General features: G+C 44.6%; 1 protein-coding gene across 1 annotated transcript in view; it reads right to left on the bottom strand.

Annotated features, from left to right (window-relative positions):
* Positions 1-24,626, bottom strand: part of LOC146789325 (ATP-dependent translocase ABCB1-like) — a 1,722,143-nt gene that overhangs the window by 1,553,132 nt on the left and 144,385 nt on the right. The window lies entirely within an intron of this gene.

Raw genomic sequence — 24,626 nt, 5'->3', positions numbered from 1 at the left:
TGCAACATACACATACAACATCACCTACCAACAAGCCAGGTCCAGTCAGGTTGCAGTTGACTCATCAAATGTGGGGTGGTGCTGTTCTGCATGATATATGCATCATGTGCAGAGCCAGGGAAATGGACACAGATGTGTGAGATGCACATGTCTACCAAACACACCACATGGACATTGATGGAGTGGTAATGTTTGCGATTGCAATGGACCTGTTAATTTACTTGTGGTGGGATCAAGGCAACATGGGTACCATCACTTGCTCTAATGATATGTGATATCCGTCTTAAGGCATAGAAGTCAACCTTGATGTTAGACAACTCTCCAGGTTTAGGAAACTTGATGTAGTGGTCCAGGTAACGGAGCCATGCCTGCAACACATCCCGAATGACATTGCTGAACATGGGCTGGGTCACTCCACGCAATGTTGCCACTGTGTACTGGAATGTTCATGGGGCAAAGAAATGCAATGCTGCCATCACTAGGCCTGGGTGGTAAATTTTGTTCCGGTCGCGGAATTTGTGGAATTAGGGTAATTTTGCGTTCCGCAGAATTGCCCAAAATTCCACGATCCACAGCTTTGCCGAATTTTTTGCTTGTTCGCGCTTTCAAAATGCTTGTTCGTGAGATATTTCCCCGCGAGCACGCAAACAGCGTTCGCGTACAGGAAAAAAGCATCTTGAACGGGCGGAACAAGCAATTCCGCGTGTTTGTGGAACTATGCGTGCTCGCGGAGATTTTTTACCGTTTCGCAGAGCTTTGCGTAGCACGACTGCACAAATTTCGCCCACCCCTAGCCATCACCTTCACCTTGGGGGTCAGTGCTGTTGGAAAAGTGCGACCAGCCTGCAAATGAGGTGACAACTGCTGGCACAACTCATCAATTGTTGCCCTTGTGAAATGATATTTCTTGAATATGTCCTGTTCTTCCATTGTTTATATGTCTGGAAAAGGCCTGTACACTGGAGGCTGCCTGCAATACCTATGTGTAGAGTGCAAACACAGTTGGTATTAGTTCACAATGTCCCAAGCAACATGCACGTAGACAAACAGCAAATCAAAAATTACCACACCTAAAACTTGATGTCAATGGAAATACACATTTCAATGAATGAGGTTGTCCTCACATACATATCACAGCATTCTGACCCTTGATGGACATGTTTCCAAGGTATGGTGACACAGCAATTAGAGTGCAGTAGTGTAAACTTCACTAGTGTCTGTCACTGTTCATGTAAATCAACAACTCACAAATAAATAAGCATAGATTTAGGTTTGTGAGAACAATCAAATGCTTCAAATGTACCCACAACAGGATCATGTAATGTCTGATATGTAGGACACCACATACACACAGCGTCCCACAATGGAAATTATACACACTACTGTCACAGGGTAGACACTGTCATGTTGTCATGTCTGCATTACACATACAATTACATACACAAACGATTAACTGTGTAGGAGTCCCACATAATGCGGTTGTCCACTTAAGTGTGGGACACAAAGATATACTAGAAATTCACATATCAAACCTAAGCTTATGTGGCTGCTTAATGTCACGGTGTAGTCATTCCTTGGTAGATGTATTATCCCGAATTTGAAAACCACACCACCTTTCCAGTCTCACATCACCCAGATTGCACACTGGGTCACACTGTCCCGTAATGCAGTGACTAGGTAAAGATTGTACTTGTATTGGCCAAAAATTGCTTTGTGACTGTGACCAAGCCTCACAGGCTAAATGGAGTTATTTGTTTTCCAGTTGGTATTAAACTCCCAAACAGTGTGTCATGTGCCCCTCAAGGTTAGATCATCATAGTAGAGTGAGCATGTAAGTTAGATGTCCTTATCAACAGGAAAAAGCTGCATCCAGCCATGGATTTTCCAAACATTACAACATTTACAAAAGTGTCTGCCCTGCCAACCAATCATTCAAAGGACGGGGTAGGGACATCATAACAGATTGGGACACAGTCATAGGCTGTTAGTTGTTATGGTGACAGACGTGGGTTCCGGATTGTGTCAGCATCACATGGAAACCAACACGAGTAACTCTCATTGGGAATGTATCAAAGTCACTTGCGGTTAGATTATATTTTTTCGAACTGAGCAGTAGGCATGTCATCTGCAAGCAATGAAATGCATTGGACCAATTCGGAAAATGCAAACAGTGCGAACCTATCTCTTTGGCTTCATGGACTGAAGACCGCATCTGCGATTTAGATATGTCTGTCTGTTCACTAGAGACTTCATTTACCTGCACTACCTGCATTATTCCTGCACCTCCCCATCTCTCTGCTGCTGTCTAAATCCTCTGGGAGCTACAATGGCACATACAGAGGGCAGGGCCCCAGCCTTCACCCAGGAGGAAAACAAGGTACTGCTGGACACCCTCCTGCCTCTGTACAGGCAGCTGTATAGCAAACCAGAGGATCAGGTGAGTGATGATCACACTGCATTGTCATTTCACGTGCATAATAACCATGCACTACTGACATTAGGAATCTCACAGACAAGCATGTAAACTGTTTATTTGAAAGTTTCAAAGTATGTAGATGACTGTTCTGGGCAAGTGCACTGCTGTAGAAGTGTATGTACTGGTGTAAACATCTTATCACTGCTCTCATGGGATGGATTCATCATTGAACGGGAGAACTGCACTAAATGCCACTTGCCTTCCCCTTAGACATTGTTGCCAATCTGACCATGGCCCATGTGTACCAGTGTTTTGACTCGGAAACTTGGTGCATGTGAACTAAGGGTCTGTCACCATATCATCCCTACTGGTCAACTCCCATCAGAAGGTCGACCAGTGGAGCACCATCGCCCAGAAGGTGCATTCCGTGGGGGTCACCAATCGGCGCACCCATCATTGTTGCAAATGGTGGCAGGACCTGAGAGGCTGGACAAAGAAGATTGAGGAAGTCCAGCTGGGCCTGTCACCTCCAGGAAAGAGGGGCAGGTGCCGAACTCTGATCCCCTCATCCTCTGCATCCAAACGGTTGTCTTCCATGACCTGGATGGGAAGTTGAAAGCCACACAGCAGCAAGGAGGGGGTGAGTATGTGCCTTTTTGTACAACTTTTTTAACCATGCATGTTGGAGTATCTTAGCCTGCTGACCTTTTTACAAGTTGTAAGACACCCAAAACCACTGTTCAGTGTTTAAATATGCATACGCACAAGGAGAAGTAGATGCCTGGTTATGCCCCTTTCATCTGGAACATGTGAGGAAAATATGTTCAGGGTAGTGGCAGTAGTGCCATGCTCATGTGATCTGAACAAATTACAACAACATATACATGGAGTTACCCTTCAGGAATAATGTGATTGCTCAACATGTGTCAGCACATTGACTAATTTCTAAACTGTTTTCGGTGTGGTCACACCAAATCTGTGAAGTTTGTTTTTGTTGGAGCACTCAAGTGTAAAAAGCCCATGCTATACATCCCGGTCGCATGGGATGTCTATGTTGAGGTCTTGGTGAGTTTTGATTGCTCAGTATGCCAATGTTAGGTCCCAACCATGGTGCTTAGTGTAGTCCAATGTATCCCATGGACTAATTACAGGTTTGCTAACTCAGGTCACCTGTCACACTGGCCTTTCACATGATTGGGTGTAAGATTCCATTCTCTTTATTCCAAAGAATGAATCCAGGTGTCTGACTCTGTAATGGTGACAACACATGCCATTCTGTGGCAAACAAACGTGGTCACTGGTGGAAACAGGGCTGGATTTGTAAGGAATGATGTTCGAAACACATTCACAACAGTTCCTATGTGTGTAAGTGCTCTTGACAATTCATACTAGATGCCTTTCTATATTATATGTTCGAAGCAACACTGTTTGATTCAGAGATGTCACATGTGCATCATTTGGAAGTAATTTAACAAAATGAGTTGGTAAACAAGAGCAATTTAAGCTGTACAAAATGTGACCGATGGCAAAAAGAAGAGAGGGACATTCAGACTTTGCCTCTACAAATGTGGACTTCTGCAATGTGGACAGAATGGTACACAATGTTGACTAAACTCTTAAAGAAAAGATGTTTATTACTAATAGTCTGTACAGACGTTGCACCTAGACAGCCCAGTTTGTGGAGGTGCATTCATTGGACTTGGCAGTGTGGTGAGCATTGTTCACATGTGAAACTGGTGAGATGTTTCCAATGTTCACAACAATCTGAGTCATTTTCCAAACACTGAGCATAGATGACACAAGGCTGTGGGCCACGCACATATAACCCTAGCTGTGCCCACTACCTTGGTGTCTCATAAAAAGAGTTAGATGTGTGACTGGACATGAAAGAACTTAAGCTACAGGACAAATGAGAACAATCACTGTTATCTGTGTGATATGACTTATGCAATGACTACGCCAACTTGATGTATGACAATAAAGTTATATGACCTGTAGCATTAGACCCAATGGTTCCCAAATTGATGACTAGGGATTCCAGAATGGATAAGATGTCTCAATTTAATTGTGTGATTCCTATTCCCATTGTGAGGTCTAAACTCTCTTGAATTAGATGAGACAGGAGACATGACACAAGGCCGTCAGTAGCGAAAGACAATACATCAGCTCGTACATAGTGAAGTAGTTGACATTGTGGTTGTGGCTTTTGATAGTGCTACACCCAATGTTGCTGACAATATCACGTGTGAAGGAGAATAGGTTAACTGGCATACTAACAAGTGCTATTTACGGAACAGTATCAAAAATAATTGCACAAGTACAATTGAAGCAGTTGGTTGATCTGTGAAGATTTGTGATGAGACCTATGTATCAAGTACATATGGTCGACTCCTGTGATTTATTTTCCTTCTTGTTCACAGTATCAGAACAGCCCGCATTTGAGGCAGTGCCACAGTGCAAGGGGAAGCAGTTTGCCCGACTCGTTCTAGTGCTGAGTCTGAGCAGGAGGGAACCAGTGGCATAGAGGGTAAGGGGAGTCTCACTGAGGGTACGTCAGACAGAACATCTGTTGGATCACCAACCAGTTCGAGTTCCATTGAGGACTCCCATGTGGTGATGGATGACCCAGGTACTGAATCCGCTACATCAGAGTCCACCACCACCCCTACCATCTCCACCCTCCCATCACCCCCCCAGCCCACTGTCCTCGGCCGCTTCCCTAGAAGGGGAGGCGTCTCCTTCGTGCCAGGCACCTTACCCCCTGCCCCTGTCTCCCTGCCGCCCTGAGAGTGGAGGCCATTGACATCCTGAGGCAGATTTCTGTGGGGCAGACAGCAGTGCTGAATGTCCTCCAGGTGCATATCAATCTTCTGACACAAATGGTATCATTCCTGGAGGAATTCACTCTTACATGTCTCCCCTACAGAGATCCAATCAGGCTTTGGCCTCCACACTGACAGCAGCAGTGTCCCAGCTCCAGCTGTCCCATCCCCCTACTGCCTCTTCCCCATCCACAGTCCCAACTACCCTGACTGACTCAAGCACACGCAAACATACACATGCATCCACCTTAACATCCACACAGACACAAGGACAAACCCACACGTACGCACACTCACCCCCACAGACATACCACCAGATACCACACCAGCATCCACAGACATGCTGCAGACCTCACAAGCCTCTGTCTCCAGAACCCCTACCCTTGCTTCCCCTATTACCCCCTCTGTCCAGACACTCCATCTCTGTGCCCTTGACCGCTTCCCTACACAAACCTACTAACTCCCATCCCAAGAAGAAGAGGAAATGCCCCCCGCCTTGCCATCTCCATCTGCCCTCCTGCCCACTGAGAAAGAAATAAGTCCAAAATCACCCCCAGAAGAAAATCCCCCCAGTCTCCAAAGTCACAAACTCCTCCAGAAACCCACAGTTCCCCATCCCAGTCCAGTACCTCCACACCCAAAAAACCCACCCCAAGAAGTCACATCCCCTACCTATTCCTGTTCATACCATTTCCCATTACCGCATCCCCAGAATTGTTAAGCCCAGAACATTCCACCTTCCATCTGACCCCCACTGCAGTTGACACCCCCCTCCATCTGACCCTCCTACTGCAGTTGACCCACCTCCCTCAAACTGACCCTACCACTGCAGTGGGCCCACCCCCTCCTCCTGATTCTATCTCTTCCCAAACCCAACCCAGTCATCCCTAGTTTTGTCCCTTTGGTTCCTGGCCTGCCCCCTAGATGCCCCTCCTGTGGATGTGTCCCGTTGTAGGAGAAGTATAGGCAAGCAATGAAGGCCATGATATTTGTGGCCCTCAAAGCCATGGACTTAATTGGACTGGTCATTGGTCCTTTTCTTATCACAGTATCCAAAATATTTTGCTGAATAAAGTATTTTCTATTTATTTTGTCATATATCTGTGTCCTCAAAATGGATTCCTGGTTTACTGTCGTTCATCTGTAAAAAGTGATGTAAGTATACAATGATGTTGGTATGGCGTGGATTGCATATGTTGTATGGAGGACAAGCACTCGGTTAGTATGTATCCTAGATTTGTGTGCCTACTTTGGCTAGATGCCAATGTTAACATTGGTTTTGTCAATGAGTGTGACATAAAGTAACAAAGCTTGTATAGGAAAACACAGTTCCACATGACTCATGCTTTGAGGTGTCAACATAGTGCAAGTGTGGAAAAGTACAAACATTTAGGAGAAGCATGCTGCATATGTTTGTGATGTGCAGAAAGACACCTGTCTCATCAATACACCTGGATACATATTGACTTTGACTAATTGGTAGTGACTTTGGACACACCCATGTACACAAAGTAATGGTACAGTACTTGTATGTGACTTGATAGTGATGGACCCATGTCTGTGTCTTCTATAGATCTGGTAGACTAGTGGCAATGACAACCTTGCCACTGGTGGCATGCCACTGTAGGCCAATATCCTTCAAGGCTGTGTACCCATCTGATACATTTCCTGTGTCCATGGTGAGTGTAAGCTAAGCATTATTCTGACAGTGTCCCGACGTTGTTGCCTCCCAGGACTCCACTTTCTGCATATATTCTTGTTAGTCAAGGTGTCTGTGGTTTGTATTGTCCAGGGCCTGTACAGTGAGAGGTCAGTCATTCCCACCTAATTTTGTTTGTGGACATCATATGGATAGTGTGTGTCCAGCACATGTCTCAGTAAGTTACAGTGTTTTACAGTCCTTACAGAGACACAATTGTAGTAGGTGTTAGTTGCATGTGTACACAGCATGAGGTGCATGAATGGTTGCCACACAATTAGAATGCTAGTTTTGACATGCAGTGATTGTAGAGTTCTAGAGTGCCTAGCGTTGTAATGTGTATCTCATTGTGGCCTCATGCTACAGTTAGAGAGTGAGAGTCTGGCCATTTCACAATTCAGGGAAATGGAATTCGGCCACAACATGCTCATGTGATTTTCCTTTGGATTCTGTATTGGGGCACACATAGCCGTGTGTTTGCTCCTACAGCCAGATATTTGATGCACCAGATTAATGGACCATCCCAGACTGATGTTAGTTGCAATATGTTGTCCAAGCTTTTCAATGAGTATTTGTGCCATAAGTGATTTTGAGTGTGTCTACATGGCCAGAGAGGATGTGTGACAAGCTAACTGTTTCAAAGACACAATGCATAGTACTTCAGGCTTGTGATTTTCTTGTTGTTCAACTTTTTTTTGCATTGTGAAAAGCTTTATGTTGTTGATTCAATGAAACATACTGTGTATCCTGGTTTGACAAGGGTTTGTTTGTGTGTCGTCATAGGGATATGTATCACAAGTATGTGTCTACTTTTTCTACCCAACTGAGCAACGTGTTAGTACATTTCACATACTGGCACAAGTTCTAAATATTGTTGTTTCGGGCGTATAATTCAGAGATGGGATGTGACACACCTAACATTGTACCTAAGATGGCAGGCAGTTTGTATTTGCCATAGGCTGTAATAGTCATATCAGTTAGGTAACACATATGTGGCATAGCTACAAATGGATTAGTTGTTGTCACGATACTGTGAGGAGTAGATAGTGCTTCTTGTGTCCAAGATTTTCATCTACTTGTTCAGGGACAACGCTGGGTGATGCAAGGTCTTTGCGTGTCATTTATGTTTCAGACATTTAGGCAAAGTCTATTCATTGCAAAGGGTATTTTTTGCATCCATCTAATTGTCTGGTTGTGCATGCTAGGCAAAGTCAAGTCCTGTTAGTGCATTCAGAGTGAACAACATTTGTGTGTGCTTGGTCATCCAATGCCCCTTCTAGCCCACTCATGTGACACAGCAGAAGGTGTAGCTTTTCAGAATGACAAACCACGGCAACAATCTCCTTCTTTCCTCAGTTCATGCAAGCAGTCTGAACCTCAGTTGTTGGTAACAGGAGTATATTTAGTTCAAGGTGGATGTTGTGTGCCAGCCCAGGGTGACACTGCCCATGGTCAGCTGCCCAGGGCCTCACAAATGGTAATGACTACAGAGCCCAGCAACATAGAACTGTCTTTAGTGTGCTGTCACTTTTAGGAGCTACAGGTGGACAGACCCCTCCCTTGGGTTTGCATCCATAGTGCATCAGGGTGATGCAGAATCAACACACAACACCTCTCACCTGGGACTCTTAGGAATGGGCTGATATGTCAATGTGTTTGTCACAAACACACCTTCCGTTTACGGCCTGCAATGTTATTTTGTAAGTCTGCATTGGCTTTAGGCCTGGGCGAAGCACTACGCTACGCTTGCGTAGTTTGCGAAGTTCGCGCTACTTCGCACTACGCGAACTGCACGTAGCACAGTGCGAACACGCGTAGCGTAGTGTTGCGTAGTGCTGCGGTCATTTTTTGCTTGCTCGCGGTCCTCAACGTCAAGTTGGCGACCGCGAGCAAGCAAAATGACATCCTGGCGAGACTTTTTCCTTGTTCGCGATCGCGAGCATGGAAAATAAACCTCCCGGCGAGATTCCCAACGCGAGAAGGTCAGGTTTCTCATTGCGAGGGGTCGCGTATGCTCGCGACCGCTCGCGATGAGAAACTACCAGTTCGCGTTGAGAAAGCTGCAGCTCGAGGAAAAATCTACTCGAGCAGCAGAAAACTACAGCTCGCACTGTGCAAGATGCCATTTTCAATGATTGCACAGTGCCGGTTGCTTGTCCGCACTGTGCAATCATTGAAAACAACATCTTGCACAGTGCGAACATGTTACTTCGCAGTTCGCGAAGTGCTACGCGTAGCTCGCGTAGTGCGAACTTCACTTTGCGTAGCTTCGCGAAGTGCTACTTCGCGAACTACGCCCACCCTTAATTGGCTTTCATGCCAAACTTGACTTGTGGTTACCACTCACTCAGCATACACAATGAATCGTCATCATTAAGGCATGTGACCACATCACTTATGAGTGCTATGGATTTTGACTGCAACCTGCCCCTGCCTGGATGAACATCGGGCAATATCATGGTACACCCCCAAAACTGAAGTCTGGCAAACATAATGTAATCGCAGCACTTTGGGCACTGGTCAACAGGGATGAGTGCCGCTTGAGAAGAGTTGAGAATGGTTGAGGTTTTGAATTTTTACACACTTTTCTGCAAACAATTGTTTTGTCTGTTCAAGCTATGACTTTACAATTTTAACCACACATCATTTGTAGTTGAGCATATGATTTGTGTATAGGTTGTTATTTGTGCACAGATGACAATGGAGTACTTTTGAGTTATGCTTGATGCAATCCCAGATCACACAGAGCTGAACTAGGAGTGCTGTTATGTCTATAGGATTGTCCTGTACTACATGTGGTAAGCCGAGTGGACTGTGAGTGCACAGAAGTGTTGTGGGCACGTCTGCTGTGCAGATGCTACTGAAGCCTGCGTAACACCCATGCACTAAGTTGACAGACAGGGGAGGAGGTGGATCTTGGAATGTGAGGCCTAGCTGCAGATGTGTTTTGCAAGGTTGATGTGGCTAGGGCTGAGCTAGCTTAACAAGGGTAGAGGTAAGAGAGACTTGTGTTTCCATTTTGGACATGGAGAGGAGCCTCATACGTAATGGGTGGCAGGACAAGTTAGGATTTTTATGAGAGTGGAAGGTAGGAGTTAAGTTCAAAGACAGTTCTTGTATAGGAGACGTGAAGTATCCTCATTCTTACAATGTGAATGTTTGGAAATGCTAATGTGTGGGAATCAGAATGCGTGACCTTGTAAGACTGGTTAAAGTCTGGGCAAGGTGTGGTAGGAATAGGTAGATGTGATTGAGGCAGAACAAGCTATACAAGGTTGGAGGCTGGCAGGAGATGAGAGCTCTAGCCTGTGGCACTACGGTGATAGATCACTGTAACAGGGCAGCGTCATTGATAAAGGTAGTTGTTAAAGTGCAGAAGTCAATGGAGGTATGGAGCATGGAACTGAGATGTGAATGTGACATGGCCACAGTGAGACAAGGTTAAACTTTAAATTGTAACAAAGTGGATAAGTGTATGTAAAGGGTATACACCAGTTATATATGCGAGGGTGCTGTATGGGGAGATGTGAGGTGTTGTCCAGTTGATGTATGTTGTGTTTGAATCTGTGGCTGCAGTAGTTTGTGAAATGACTATCAGTAGTCCTTTAGCAGAGTAGGGTGAGTGAATGGTGAGAGGTGAATGAATGAGGACATATTCATTGAGTAATGTAAGTGTCTGGGTGAGAGATGTGGTGAGGTATTAAGTGTGAATGTCAGAGTTGGATGTGATGCTGCACATTGTGATAAAAGTGCAGTCCAAGACATTAGCGAGGGTCCAAATGGTTATGAGAGGTGTCCATTTGAAATGATATTTTTAACGTCTGCAGAGGAGGTGATGAGTACAGTACATTGTGTACATATCATGTATGGGAGAGGTATTGTGTACATAGTGATGAAGGGTGGTGCTGTGAATGTTGGTGTGGATGTTAGAAGGGCAGCACCAGTATAAGAATGTGAGAGTCTGGGTAGAAAAGTTAGAGTTCAAGGGTGGAGCTTGGAGGGCAGGAATGGTTTTCCAGATAGCGGCAACAGGGGGTGAATATGCAGAGCTTGTATTTGTAGGATAGGTTGAGAGATGAACATGTACTTTGAGCTGGACGTGGGAGGGGTCAGATCAGCATGTGTATAGATTATATAGGCCAAGAGGTGATGTTGAAATATTCACATGTGGAGATTAGATGGATATAAGTATGCAAAAGCAGATGCCATATGAAAGTTGAGGATGTAGTATGTGTTAGTTGCATCTTGCTGTCTGTGAATTATTGTTCATGACAGATTGTTGAAATGGCTGCTAGGAGAACACAGGCATATGCAAAACCTTTTAGCATCACAGGACACGTTCCCTCCACCTAGCCTTGCCTTATCTGAGTTATGTGTGGACATAAGGGGAAAGTTACCCCTTGTAGGTAGATGTTGTCACTGATTGCTCAGTCTTCCCCTTGGACACTGACCTGTGATGGAGGTGTGGAGTGCTCATATTTTACTATTATGATGCAGAAACATTGAATGACAGTTTACTGCTTAGAGGGCTATAGACTACCAAGTGAAAACTCCAGGATGTGTGTTATTGGGCCACCTGGGGGCAGACTGCTTCTGAACGCATCACCACACTTCCAAGTATCCTACAAACACATGGGTACTAATGGCATTCTGACTTTGAATGTCAGAGGTATGAGGACACCAAGGGAGATAGAGGCATTGTAATGACATCTCTAGATGTGCTGATGAAAAAACATTGCACTGTTACAAGAGAAGAATGTGACACCTGAACATTATACCCAGTTCAATAAGTGTTTGAATTGTCAATATCTTTGCCTCCTCTAATCTGGTTTGGCAAGGGTGGCCCTTTTGTGGATCCATATGGGGTCCCATTTAGCCCATAAAATCTGCCACAGAGCCTGAGGGCAATATATCTTTGTAGGGGGTCTCCTTGATGCTTTCAAAGATTAGGGAGAAGTGTTTCAGTGCCTATTGTGGACAAAACAATTCTGCACATATACCTCATCGCCACAAGGTGTACCCATATCCCCTGGCTTGAAGAAGGTAATTTCAATTGTGTCCGAGAGCCAAAGATTAAGCCCCCCCACCGGCATCCTCTCCAGTGCTGGCAGTTTAGATTACAAAATGGTCTGCACACTGGTCCCTCCAACACTGTTGGTGGATCCTACACCCTGTGACTCATGAGTACTCCTACTACTCTGCAATACACAATCTGCACATTCGGAATGGAATTATTTGTTAGCAGCTCACACTACAGCCTGAGGAGCTAGATGCTAAAAAGCTGTGAATGACATTCTCAGAAGATGACCCACACATACACATTGGGTGTAGTGTGCAGTGCCCCTCAGTCAACACATGGTGACTGCATCCCATTTGGCCATGCATTTTGCTCATTCCTGAGGGATTCCGTCTCCAAATATTTCACTGATGACTGGGACACAAAAACTTCTAGGTTGTTGGAGTGGGAAGCACTGAAATCAGTACTGAGTGGTTGGGGCAGGGGACTTGGGTGTTGTCTAGGGTCATATCCCCAGGGCTTTCCTGTAGACAGAGGCATCACTGGGTCATCAATAGACTGCGGTCCAGTTGCAGGCTGTGACGTTAGCCATGCTGACAGATGCTCAAACACACCACACCCATCTGATTGAGCAACTGTGTTGCTTTTACTTTGCAACATACCTAGCTGGAGTGCAAACGAAGTGAGCTAAGTCAGGGCAACTCCTGTCCTGCCTCCTCTGTTGCTTAACAACAAACCAACAGATGGTGATGATTATGGATCACGTGCCCCAGATGTACACTAGTCAGGTAACCATCCCTTAATCCTTCACAGGTGTATTGTTGTGGCATATACATTCCCCCCTAGTCTGAACGCAAACTAGATGTTTCATGATTCCTGACTGGATTGGATCTATCTGTACATGAACTGGCAGTGAGTGCAGTGATCAACACCCCGTTGGCTGATACAAAAGATACACAGAGTGATTCTGCGCACTGCCACGTTGACCATTCATGCACTGGACAGCCTCCTGCCCAGTCTCGATAATGCCTCTGAGCTTGTACACAGGTGACTGTATCTCTCTTGGGCCACCTTAAGTGATTGGAGACACCCACAATACAAGTGGTAGTTTTTTTCGGTGTACATTGTTAAAACCCAACATTGACCTAGCTGAGCCTATGGCCACAAACTCCTTTGTCCCTGCTTGCAAGGAATTGTTAATCCTTGGTATAGTAGAGGCGCCTCGCCTGCTGGTACAGCAAAGGCATCTAGTGCATAGTTTCCAATAGGATTGTCTCCCTCATAGATCCACGATGCTTAACATTTTTATGCAAAATAATTTGCTGTAGCTGGTCCATGGGAGGTGTCCTTACTTAGCCTGCTTGGTGCTGGAATTGGTAAAATCATACAATTGCTTTGATTGTGTATACATGTTTGCCACTCTGTAAAAACTGGATATGGCAGGGCAGCTGCAACAACACATATGTGTCTTTGATGTCAAGCCAACTGCCCAAGTCAAGTGTCACCCTCTTGTAGATTGTGCGGGGGGACTTTTCGGGCCTGTCCCCTTCCCCAACTTCTCTTTGTCCTGACAATATAGCCGCTAGCCAACAAATTTGTCAGGGATGTTAATAATGGTGAGTTCCACTGTGCGATGGGGTACATGTAGTATCCATTGACACAGACGACATGCTGCTCTACATTCAGTCTATCTGCAGGAACATTCCAATCAGATTTTCAGGGTGTGTCGAGTTCGTGTGTTAAGTGGCCAAGTGTTGTGCTTTTGGCCTCTGTGTGGATTATCCTCCACAAGAGTTGATGGCGGATGAGCAGAGTGTGATGAGTGTTTTTTGGACCTTATGGATCTGTAACTGTGATGATGCAAAGTATCTCATTGTGTGAATCCTAACCAGGCCATATCCTCATTATGTCCACAGATGTTTTTTTTTATCACTCTTCCAGTTACAGGACAAGGCTGTATTTCTCTTCCTGAGGAGATAATGCTCCCCTGCATCTTGTGTTTTTTGCTATCACCTAGCGGTGGCTGTGCCTGGTGCCACCTCCAGGGAGTTTGAGACCATGCTGTGAGGGTTGATCTGCAAGAGTAGCACGATAAGTGTGGCTCTGTGTAGACTACATCTGCCAAAGTGAAGGCTGTCAAGAGTGTGCATTTTATAAGGAATGTTATGTGGCTGGACCACTGCAATGGCCAGTGTTAAGTTGGTTTGGTAGGCAGTTGTACAAAGTGAGCATGTTCTCAAAATCCAAAGCACATGAGATTGAGGGATCAATGTTGCTCCCTGAAGCACAGCTTCCCTGTGGACCTGACAGCCTGGTGAAAGTATGTTTCTGGGGTAGTGGGCATGTGGCTACTGAGGGGCATGAGCCCATACTCTCCATCTGTTATTCTGCACTCCTAGCAGTTTTCCATGGAGGCATTATTGGGAAGGACTGACAACATGGAGAGACAAAGGATTGAGCTCAGTGGGGGACCTAATCAGGGTCCGGGAGTACATTACTTTTGTCCAGTTGCAGGAAGATCCTGACATTGCAGGGTTCTACTTCTTGGCACATGGCAAACTGATGGCTGAGATGGGACACATGTGGAAAGTGACAGACACTGATTTGACACATCAGCCCCTAACCCACGGCCTGCGCCAAATGCATGGAGTTTGGAGACTGGTGATTTCATTTATTGATGTGTTTTGACACATGAAGAATGACCTACTGTCACCTGCTAGCTAGCTATGGGACAATGATATATTATGAGTCCTCCACAGACGAAGAGTGAGAATAAACTATGCACTGCTGATGTACAGTATGTCATGATGGCAAACTTAATTTCATTCAATTTGACATCTGGCACAGGGCATGTTTCACCTCAGCTGCTGACCACGAAGGTTTGTGTCCTGCCATCTGTGCACAAGACTTAATGTATCTATTTTATAATTGAGACATATGGTCTGGACATGGCTGTGTGCTGCAAACCTGTGTTCCTGAGTTACAGATGTACTTGGCCCAGTGAGGGGTTGGTTCAACCTCCTTCCATTGCAGTGGATGCAGAGAGGGATATTTCTATAGATGAAGTTTTTGAAGGATGGATTTGTAAATGCTAATCAAAATCCAGACCATTTGCATGCATTGTTAGGCCTCTGCACTCTCAACACTGCCACACTTGTGCGCAGCAACTTGCTAATGGTGTAGGGATGAGACTATTGCCCAGCTCCGGGAATGAGTTGTGGGCCTCCATAGGATTGAAATAGCTAAGCTTTTGGACAGTTTGTTACATGAAGAGCCACTGGATGGGTGTATGACTTTGTAGAGTGATTGTTAGAGACACATGGTCATGGACCTATCAGAGTTGGTCCGAGCATGGCTAGATGAGGCAGCTGCTCTGGCATGTGAGGCAGACTATCTGCATGACATTTCCTCCTTTGTTCATGTGTAGGGGTGTCTTTTAGAGTAAACAATTGCTACAATGTGAACTGTTCACAATGGCTATTGTACTAGAGGCCCCAGTCTCACCCCATGTGTGGGCTGTGAGGTATGTGTGTTGCTGACCTTTTAAATGCACATGATCCCTCTGTGCTGTTCTAGCTTGTTATATTTATCATGTCGTTCAATTTTGTTCCATATGCTCCTGTTGTGGTATGCATGACTCATTGATGAATGTTTGTTCTGTCCATCTGACCAGATCTGAATTGCCTGCTTAGGGAAAGATGATTTACATCCATCCCAATTTGTATCCAGGACATGATAATGAGCTGATAGTAAGGTTTTGGTATGACATTGTTCTGCATTCTGTCCATCAGTTGTTCTTTTTGCATTTGTCACCCGAGTGGAACGGGTATGCCCAGACATGGATCTTGTGCGCTCCATGCCACTGGAGTCAAGCTATCCTGGTTGATGAGGGATGAAACACCGAAACCGGTCCTAGGATGCTTCTTTCTTATCCAGGGAGGACCTATCTTGGCAGTTCTGGCTGGACTGGGTTCAAACTGGAATGGCATGGTGAGCAAAAAAAAAAACGGATTTAGGCCCAGATCTCTGTACTGGGGTGAATGTATGACATTGTTCTGCATTCTGTCCATCAGTTGTCTTTTCGCATTTGTCACCCGAGTTGGATGAGTATGCCCAGACATGGGTCCCGTGCTCTCCATGCCACTGGAGTCAATCTATCTTAGCTGATGAGGGGTGAAACCCCGAAACCGATCCTAGGATGCTTGTTTCCATTCCAGGGAGGACCTGGCTTGGCAGTTCTGGCTGGACTGTTCCCATTGGGCACAGGGTCAAGACTGATTTGCATATGGCTGGGTTCAAACTGGAATGGCATGTAGAGTAATACAATGATGGATTTAGACCCAGATCTCTGTACTGGGGTGAATATATGAAATTGTACTGCATTCTGTCCATTAGATGTTCTTTTTGCATTTGGTGTACAACTGCTCAGACACTGCTGTACTTATCAGGAAACATGATGTGGGACTGTGGTATTGGGCTGATGGGGGAGTGGCAGGCCAGATTGGACTGCAGTAGTACATTTGTTGTTTATAGAAATGTATTGATCTGTCAACAATTGGTGCATCAGGTAACGTGAGGTGGGAGAGAGTAAACAAGCTAGGCCTAGGTCTTCCATCTGACTGGGTAGATGCATTGTAAAGCTACTTGGTAGATCAGTCATTTAATGTGACTTCATTTTACCGTGTAGTTTATACATGTTGTTTTATTTCTGGCTATCCAGAGTAGGTAATGTGCTTCTTGCTATGGTGTTTGGGAAATAGCAAGGTAATTAGGATAAATGGTGTCAGGACCTGCAATATGACTTCCTATGACACTAGATGTTGTGGTCTTTGTATGCGTTTCAGATATTTAGATTTTCCTGGGAAATGATGCATGTATGTGCGAGCATGGTGCCAGTGCATATGTCTCTGTGGACATACTTTTGTGAGTACATAGAAGTTCTGTTGCCCTGTGATGTTTCGTTGTGTGCTGTGGTGTACTCATGAATTCACCACGTTATACATACTTATATGTGGCTTTGAGCATTCCTGTTCCAACGTAAAATGTGTGTTTCGCACAGTTTTTGGTGGCCTGAATGTAGGTACCTGATGATGTCATTCCCTCATTTGCCATACACAACATGCTATGGAACACTTTCTACTGTATTGACTTTGGCTGGGTAGTTACTTTATTCTCTAGGGGGTAGGTGTCTAACATACCGTCAGCGGCGACCGCGTCTGTTGGTGTTGTAATATTCATCGTAGATGTATAGTAGTGGGATGATATGCGCGATGGACTCTATAGCTGCACAGCATTGGTCGCAGGAATGGTGTTGTGAAGAGATTCGGAGTTGAAAGACTCCCTTTCCGCCAGCTCTGACGAGGTGGTTGGTCCGACAGATTCGGCGTGTCGGAAATACACATCGTAATAGGGCGGGACGTTTCGGACTCAGAAGTGGCTCCGAACGGCTCAATTTGGCTGTTTGGAAGGCTTCCTGGTCGGAATATCCAGTTGGATGAGGAGTAACCGAGTCAGTTGGTAAGCAATGGGTTCTGCGCATCATAATGCGTCGGTCGGAACAACCTCATCCGAGAATGATTTGGTCGGACAGTCCGACTCCAACAGGTTCTCGGATGCCCTTCTGTCCAACATCGTAATCAGCCCCTTGGTTTTATGGAAATATTACTACATAAGCAGGTTATCCCTACCTCATAGCTAATTAAGATGGGACCAGGCAATACACTCAATGGTTCATCGGTACTTCATACCTACGGACCCGCCTTACAGGACTAAGGTCCTCATTTAAATCTCGGCAGACAGGTTACTCCGTCACAACAGTGATGGATATCCTGTTCGCCAAAATATAAATCCTATAGAATATAATTGGATTTATAATTCAGGGGATGGGATATCTGTCACTGTTGTGACTGAGTAACTCATGCACAGAGGTCTAAATCAGGCCCTAAATGATGATATCCCATAGTCGCTACTCAACTTCTCATAATAGCAATAGTGTTGCAATCTAGATGACCAATTAGTTTTTCCTTTGACCACTGTTAGTCGTAAATCCATCCTTTTAATATTGACATAAAAATAAGATTTATTCACCATGGGGTTCATTATACACCAGTCCTTCTATAGTTTTAAACTCTTGTGACCCAGGGTATTCACATGACAATGAAAAGGGGATACTCACACTGCTGCTTTTTTAGTGATGTGTTTTATAGTAGCCCTCAAAGTAGTAGAAAATAACATAAAAAATACATTGAAAAGGCACAGTAAATTACCACCAAGTTTTGCCTTTAAAAATATCTTTGAGATACCAACATGGAACTGATCCTACAAGATAATAGGCTATTAACATGCTACTGTTGAGAAAACAGAAAAGAAAAACGTTTTCTTTTTATGCATATTGTCTGACCAGGCTATTCAACCCAGGACACACAAACTTGAGCAATGCGTCTGCTATTACAATTCCCAGTAGGCTTAGCAGTCCCAAGCGGCACTGTAGTGTATTAACATCACTACACATGAGCAAGACCAAAACAACAAAAAAACGGTAGAACTAGATTTATGAATTTTTTTTAAATAAACTGAAATATAGTGCCTAAAAGCATAATGTGCCAACCAGGAGTAATCTGGTCATGCTAGACCAGCTCAAATCCAAACGTTCCAGCCAACCGCAATGGAACACAGGTTGATACAGTCCACAATAATTTCAGCTGAAGTTTAACCTTCTCAAGAATTGTGCCAAGAGTCCCATTTGTGGGCCAGACGTTCACCAGGAGCAATGAGAGTGTTGCTGGAGGTGGCTGGTGAGGCATAAAGAGAAGGTTGGGTGTCATTGACGGGCTGAAGCCTTGCGGTGGCGTTCCACACTGGTGGGCGATGTTTGTTGTGCAAAGAGACGAACTTGCACAGCTCATGCTGATTCTTCAGGTGAGATGCAAGCTTCAGGTGTGAGAGGGTTAGTTTGTGAGGAAGGATATGTGAAGTGGACAGAGGTCCTCACTTCCTGCCCTGGCCCCAGATTCACCACAGTGGGGTATGCAGACCTTTGTGTGTGATGCAAAAACCAAAGGAAATGATGGACGGAGTGTTGAACATTGCAAGCACTCACCCCCAGTCAACTGATCTGGGTTTAATCCATCACCGTTCTTTAGCCCACTCTGCCACCCCAGTTCAGACATGGCCATATGCAAATCAGTCTGACCCTGTGCCTCATGGGAACAGTCCAGCCCGAACTGCCAAGCCATGTCTTCCCTGGACCGGAAACAAGCTTCCTAGGATCGGTTTCTGGCATTTCAGCCGTCTTCAGCCAGGCTTGCTTGAATCCAGTGGCAACGTGAGCAAGGGACTCACGTCTGAGCATACCCTGCCAACTTATGGTGAACAAAGCAAAAACCAAAGGAAATGATGGACGGAGTGTTGAACATTGCAAGCACTCACCCCCAGTCAACTGATCTGGGTTTAATCCATCACCGTTCTTTAGCCCACTCTGCCACCCCAGTTCAGACATGGCCATATGCAAATCAGTCTGACCTTGTGCCTCATGGGAACAGTCCAGCCCGAACTGCCAAGCCATGTCTTCCCTGGACCGGAAACAAGCGTCCTAGGACCGGTTTCTGGCATTTCAGCCGTCTTCAGCCAGGCTTGCTTGAATCCAGTGGCAAAGTGAGCAAGGGACTCACGTCTGAGCATACCCTGCCAACTTATGGCGAACAAAGCAAAAACCAAAGGAAATGATGGACGGAGTGTTGAACATTGCAAGCACTCACCCCCAGTCAACTGATCTGGGTTTAATCCATCACCGTTCTTTAGCCCACTCTGCCACCCCAGTTCAGACCCGGCCATATGCACCTTTGTGTGTGGACAGGACACAGCCTATTCAGGTGTAAGTGTGAGGCTCTGCCCAGCTCTTCCCTCCAATCCTCCCAGGATGGCCCATCAAGTCACACCTAAGCTCCCATCGTGGCTGACTGTCTAGGGGGAATACAGAAAGCTCAGCTGTCATCCACCCCAGACATCTGATCAGAGCAAGGCAGCAGGCACCAAATGACTAAATTAAGAAAATGCCAACTTTCTAAAAGTATCATTATCAAAATTGAAATTTAAAATCCAACTTCACCATACGTTGTGATTTCAAATTGTGACTCCAGAGAAACCAAACTTGGAGGTTAAATTTCTTCCCATTAGAAACTACACTGACAAAATGTAATAAGGTAATCCCAATGTTATCCCATGGGAGAGATAGACCTTTAAGTAGTGAAAAATGAAATTAAGAGTCATTCACTACCAGGACATGTAAAACTTAGAAGTAATTGTCCTACTTTTTAAATACACTATAGCCTGCCCTTGTACTTTCCAATGCCCACCTTAGGGATGGCATTTAATCATTAACAAGGAAGGTTTGGGCCTGACAAGAGGTTTAACTTGCAGGTCAACATGGCAGTTTAAACTGCATGCATAGATACTATGATGACAGGCCTGAGACACGTTTGAAGGACTACTTAAGTGGGTGGCACAATCAGTGCCGCAGATCCACTAGTAGCATTTAATTTACAGGCCATGAACACATGCAGTACACTGTACTAGGGACTCATAAGTTAATTAAATATGCCAACTGTGAATAAGCCAGGGTTACCATGTATTAAGGAGCGTGCGCAAGCACGCTACCACTCGTTAGCAGTAGTAAGGTGCACAGGGTCTTAAAGCAAACAAAAAGAGGTCAGAATAAGGGGAGGAGGAAGTCAAAAAGTTTTGGTGTGACCCTGCAGAATGGACCATTTCCAATATTTTCTACCTAGAATGTAATAATGTAATGGGTCTACAGGTATTAACATCTACGGGATCTTTATCTTTTTTAGGAAAGCTACCGATGTTTCCTTTTAGAAAGGAAGGAGGAGGGGATTTGTCTGTTAAGTGACTATTAACTAATAGACTAAAAAAGGTAATATGACATTGTTGAAGGCCTTACAATATACCACAGGGATCCCACCCTTCCCTGAGATTTACCAATAAACACATTTTTGATTGCTTTGCTAATTTCTACACTTGAAAAAACACGGATGTACTGAGCTACGTCAGGGTCTGATAATTTGGAAAATCATAAATGTTGTAAATTACTAAGCATATCTGTCTCGCTATTACTATTTGTTTGCCCGTATATGTTTTATGATGGTGTGAACATATCTGATTAATTAATTGCAGCTCAATGGTAATCAAGGTAGAATTTAGATTGCAGTGTGTATATCTTGTTTAAACTGCTTTTAGCTTTAATAGTCCATTTTTCTGTATAGTTTCCTCCGCGATACCATTTTTGACCAACTTAAGCCACATACAGCTGTTCTATTTGGTAATGATATTCTCTAATTGTTGTTTAAGCAGCTTCCCGTTTTAGCCTGTCAGCTTCAATTCTATTCAACTGAAAAATATATTTACTTGTTGTAGGTTCATCTGAAGTTCTGTCCATTTGATAGATTTTTCCCCAATCACTGAAACAGCTTTTATAATAATCACATTTTTTAATGCAGCCTTAGGGGCATCCCCGACTAATCAAACTTCAGCAGTATCAGAATGTTATTATAAAAACCTTTTAAGAAATAACTGGTTTCAATTGTCCAGGCTTCACTGCTTAAAATAAGTTTGCTTAACAGCCAGGAAAGCCATATGTTAAATGTATGTTGTGCTTTTAAGTACTATAGATGCCAGAATGATCTGAGAGGGGATTAATTGCCCAACTGTTTTGAGAGATTTTAAGTGTAGAGGTAGTAGGGAAAAAATCTAACTTAACTGTTATCTTCAATATTTCAGAGAGGAAGGTATACTTATTAACATTTATGTTTACCTTTCTTCAAGGATCTATAAGACCGAATTACCTTTCATATATGTTAAAAAGTTTAGCTACTTTGGATTCAATCGCGCTATGAAGCTGATTAGAAGAAATAATTCATTAATTTATTAAAAAAATTGTAACCATCATGCAGAATATTCTCTCCCATCAAAGATTTAATAGACATAAACAATTTGTTTAAAGCTTAAGGGTTGTCATCGAGTGGTGTGTACAAAGTTGCTACATCACTCCATTCATCTCACGATTTACCCAACACCATCTCTTCTGATGGCCTGATGCACTAGAGATGATTTGATATTTAACCTTTTTAGGAAAAACATACTTACATTTTAGATGAGACCCCAGTTGAAGAGTAAAATGAGTGTGGAGTCCAGTTTTAAAATGTTCTTGAAAACTACTTGTACTCATCCTTTGGGTTTCCTATTGTAATATAATAGAGCTTCCTATCCACTAAAATTCAGGGGCCAGATTTATTTGCCTTTGCATCACGCAAGGTGATGCAAGCGCAACACACACCTTAAATGACATTTACTATGCCACGCTTAGCCACATTGTGGAGTAACGCAATGCAGCACAGGTCGCTGCCTTGCTTAACTCAGCTAGGAAAAAGTGTACCATGGGTGAAGTGTGGGTGTTCCTACAAACTCACCTATGGATTTTGATGCATTACCAGATTTATGACCAGTAATAAACTTAGAAATGCATCAAAAAGGTATGCCTCCTCCTTTATTTCTTCTTGTTTTTTCCTCTTTCTATGTGTACAGCATTCTGCAGCACATGTATAAAGAGGAAAAACCCTCAAAGGATTGTTTTTGTGCAGTCAGTGCAAACAATCCTGACTGCAATGCAGACCTCCTTGCACCATGGTGCAAGGTTTAGTGCAAATTGGCGCTAGGCTGCAGTGTGTGCACTAAGAGCAGGAGAAAGCAGGAATGTACCCTATCTCAGTAGATATGCCGCATTCCTGCCCTTTCCATGTGATGCAATCCAGAAAGTTGTCTTGCTGTGACGTGATGCAACACATCTTCGTAAATCTGATCCAAGGTTTCTAGGGCCTTTGTTATTTGCGTAATGTTAAGGCCATTTGAACTCAGAGATAAAACCTAATTTCCCATCTAGGAGGAAGAGGGGCCTATTAATAAACTGCATTTTATAGTATATTTAGTAGTAATACATTATTAATACTAAAGTACTTGGTACCATCTAGGACCAAGAGCAAGATGGCCTCTGTGTAGCACACCCGTCACTTCCACCCCTCTCCCTACCTCCGCAATTCTATGGTTGACCCAAACCAGGGAATTATGTGCCTCTGCTGATCGTCAGCTGAAATGTTGAAAGAGTGGTGGAGCCCTGATATCGCCCGAAAAAATGCTGAGCGCTACAGCGGCTGGAATCTGAGGCACAGTCTGTCCAGAAAGCGTGGTGTGGTTCTAATTACTGTAGCTCTCTCAACCACGATCCGGAAGCTTTGACGGATAATCGGCAAAGCCATTGCGGGGCGAATAGGCTTTCACGACTAGATGGCGCATAGAGGAGCAAAGGCGCTGAAACCGAAGCCCTCGACCGCAGCATCCACGATTGCAGGCTCACTCCCAGCCGGCACCTCGAGAACGGCCACGCACCCGGAGCACTCCCCGTGAAGGACTGGGTTATTCTAAGACCCAGCGGTGCCAGGGAGCAACACCTGAAACCTTCGTGGGTTACCTGTTCTGGCGTACCAAACACAGAGACACGGGACACTTCCAGCGACGTCAGAGATCAGCGTTTATTTACTGCAGGGATACAGAGGTCACAAGAAGTACACAACGTGTAGGTTCTCGGAGACTGCTTCAAATTGCCAAAGTGGATCGCTCCTTTTATACACGTTTTTCCCATAGAACAGTATGGTGAACAAAGATTACAACTCAGTTCCCACAATAAACTTCAAAAGAGTCGCGTTCATGTTTCAGGAGGCCGGAACATAATTACAACAGTATTGCCAGTTCCCAACTGTAAAAACATATCTTCTCTGCAATAAAACACATTCCATCCTGACCGTAAACACATTAGGAGAAGGAACAAAAACAGATGCAAAGGAAGGACAAGGATGCACAACAGATTAGAGAAGAGTGTTAGGAGTAATAAAGGGAACTTGATAACGGGATCAGAGACCCCGTGTCTAATGTATGCATGACTGAAACAATAGACCGGCACGGCAAGATGAGCCTTGAGCGGGGCCATCTGCCTTCGTCGTGTCATTTCCCTCGTCATAAAAGTCATACTCAAAAGAACAGGTGTCCCTCGTGTAAGCTTGGGAGTCCCAGGGTCACGAAGCGGACAAAGTCCGTTCGCTGGCTACTTGAGGGCAAGAAACAAAATGGATGCCGTATCTAAAATGGAACCCGAGGGTTCAGATGAACAAACCCAAAAATAAGACAAACCATACGTGGTTGCGTAGCGAAACTGCGTACACCCACTATACTCGTCATTTGCGGTTCGTAGATACCCAACTCATCCATATTCGTCACCACTCAAAAGTGTCATTCCGTCCCACACGGAACCTCAGACGCTCCTTTTGCCCTCATGTAGGCAAGCATTAGTCAAGATCGGAATCTATTTCAATATTCATCAGGTCGTTCAGTTGCAGCTGGAACATCATTCTATTCATCAACGTTTCCTTGGTAACAGATGGCCGTCTTATACACGTTGTAGCACACAGGCCACATAAGGCAGGACCACACTGTACACAAAGACAACACGTGAACAGAAACGTTACAACAACCCCTACGATCATCAGAATCTTCCAACCCCAGGTTGACATCAGGCCCCAAAACCATCCTAGAAGCGTCCAATTACCTTCG

This window comes from Triturus cristatus, chromosome 10, assembly GCF_964204655.1.
Source record: "Triturus cristatus chromosome 10, aTriCri1.1, whole genome shotgun sequence".
Classification (NCBI taxonomy): domain Eukaryota; kingdom Metazoa; phylum Chordata; class Amphibia; order Caudata; family Salamandridae; genus Triturus; species Triturus cristatus.
Note: the sequence above shows the minus strand (reverse complement) of the source record. Positions and strands in the feature narration are given on the sequence as shown.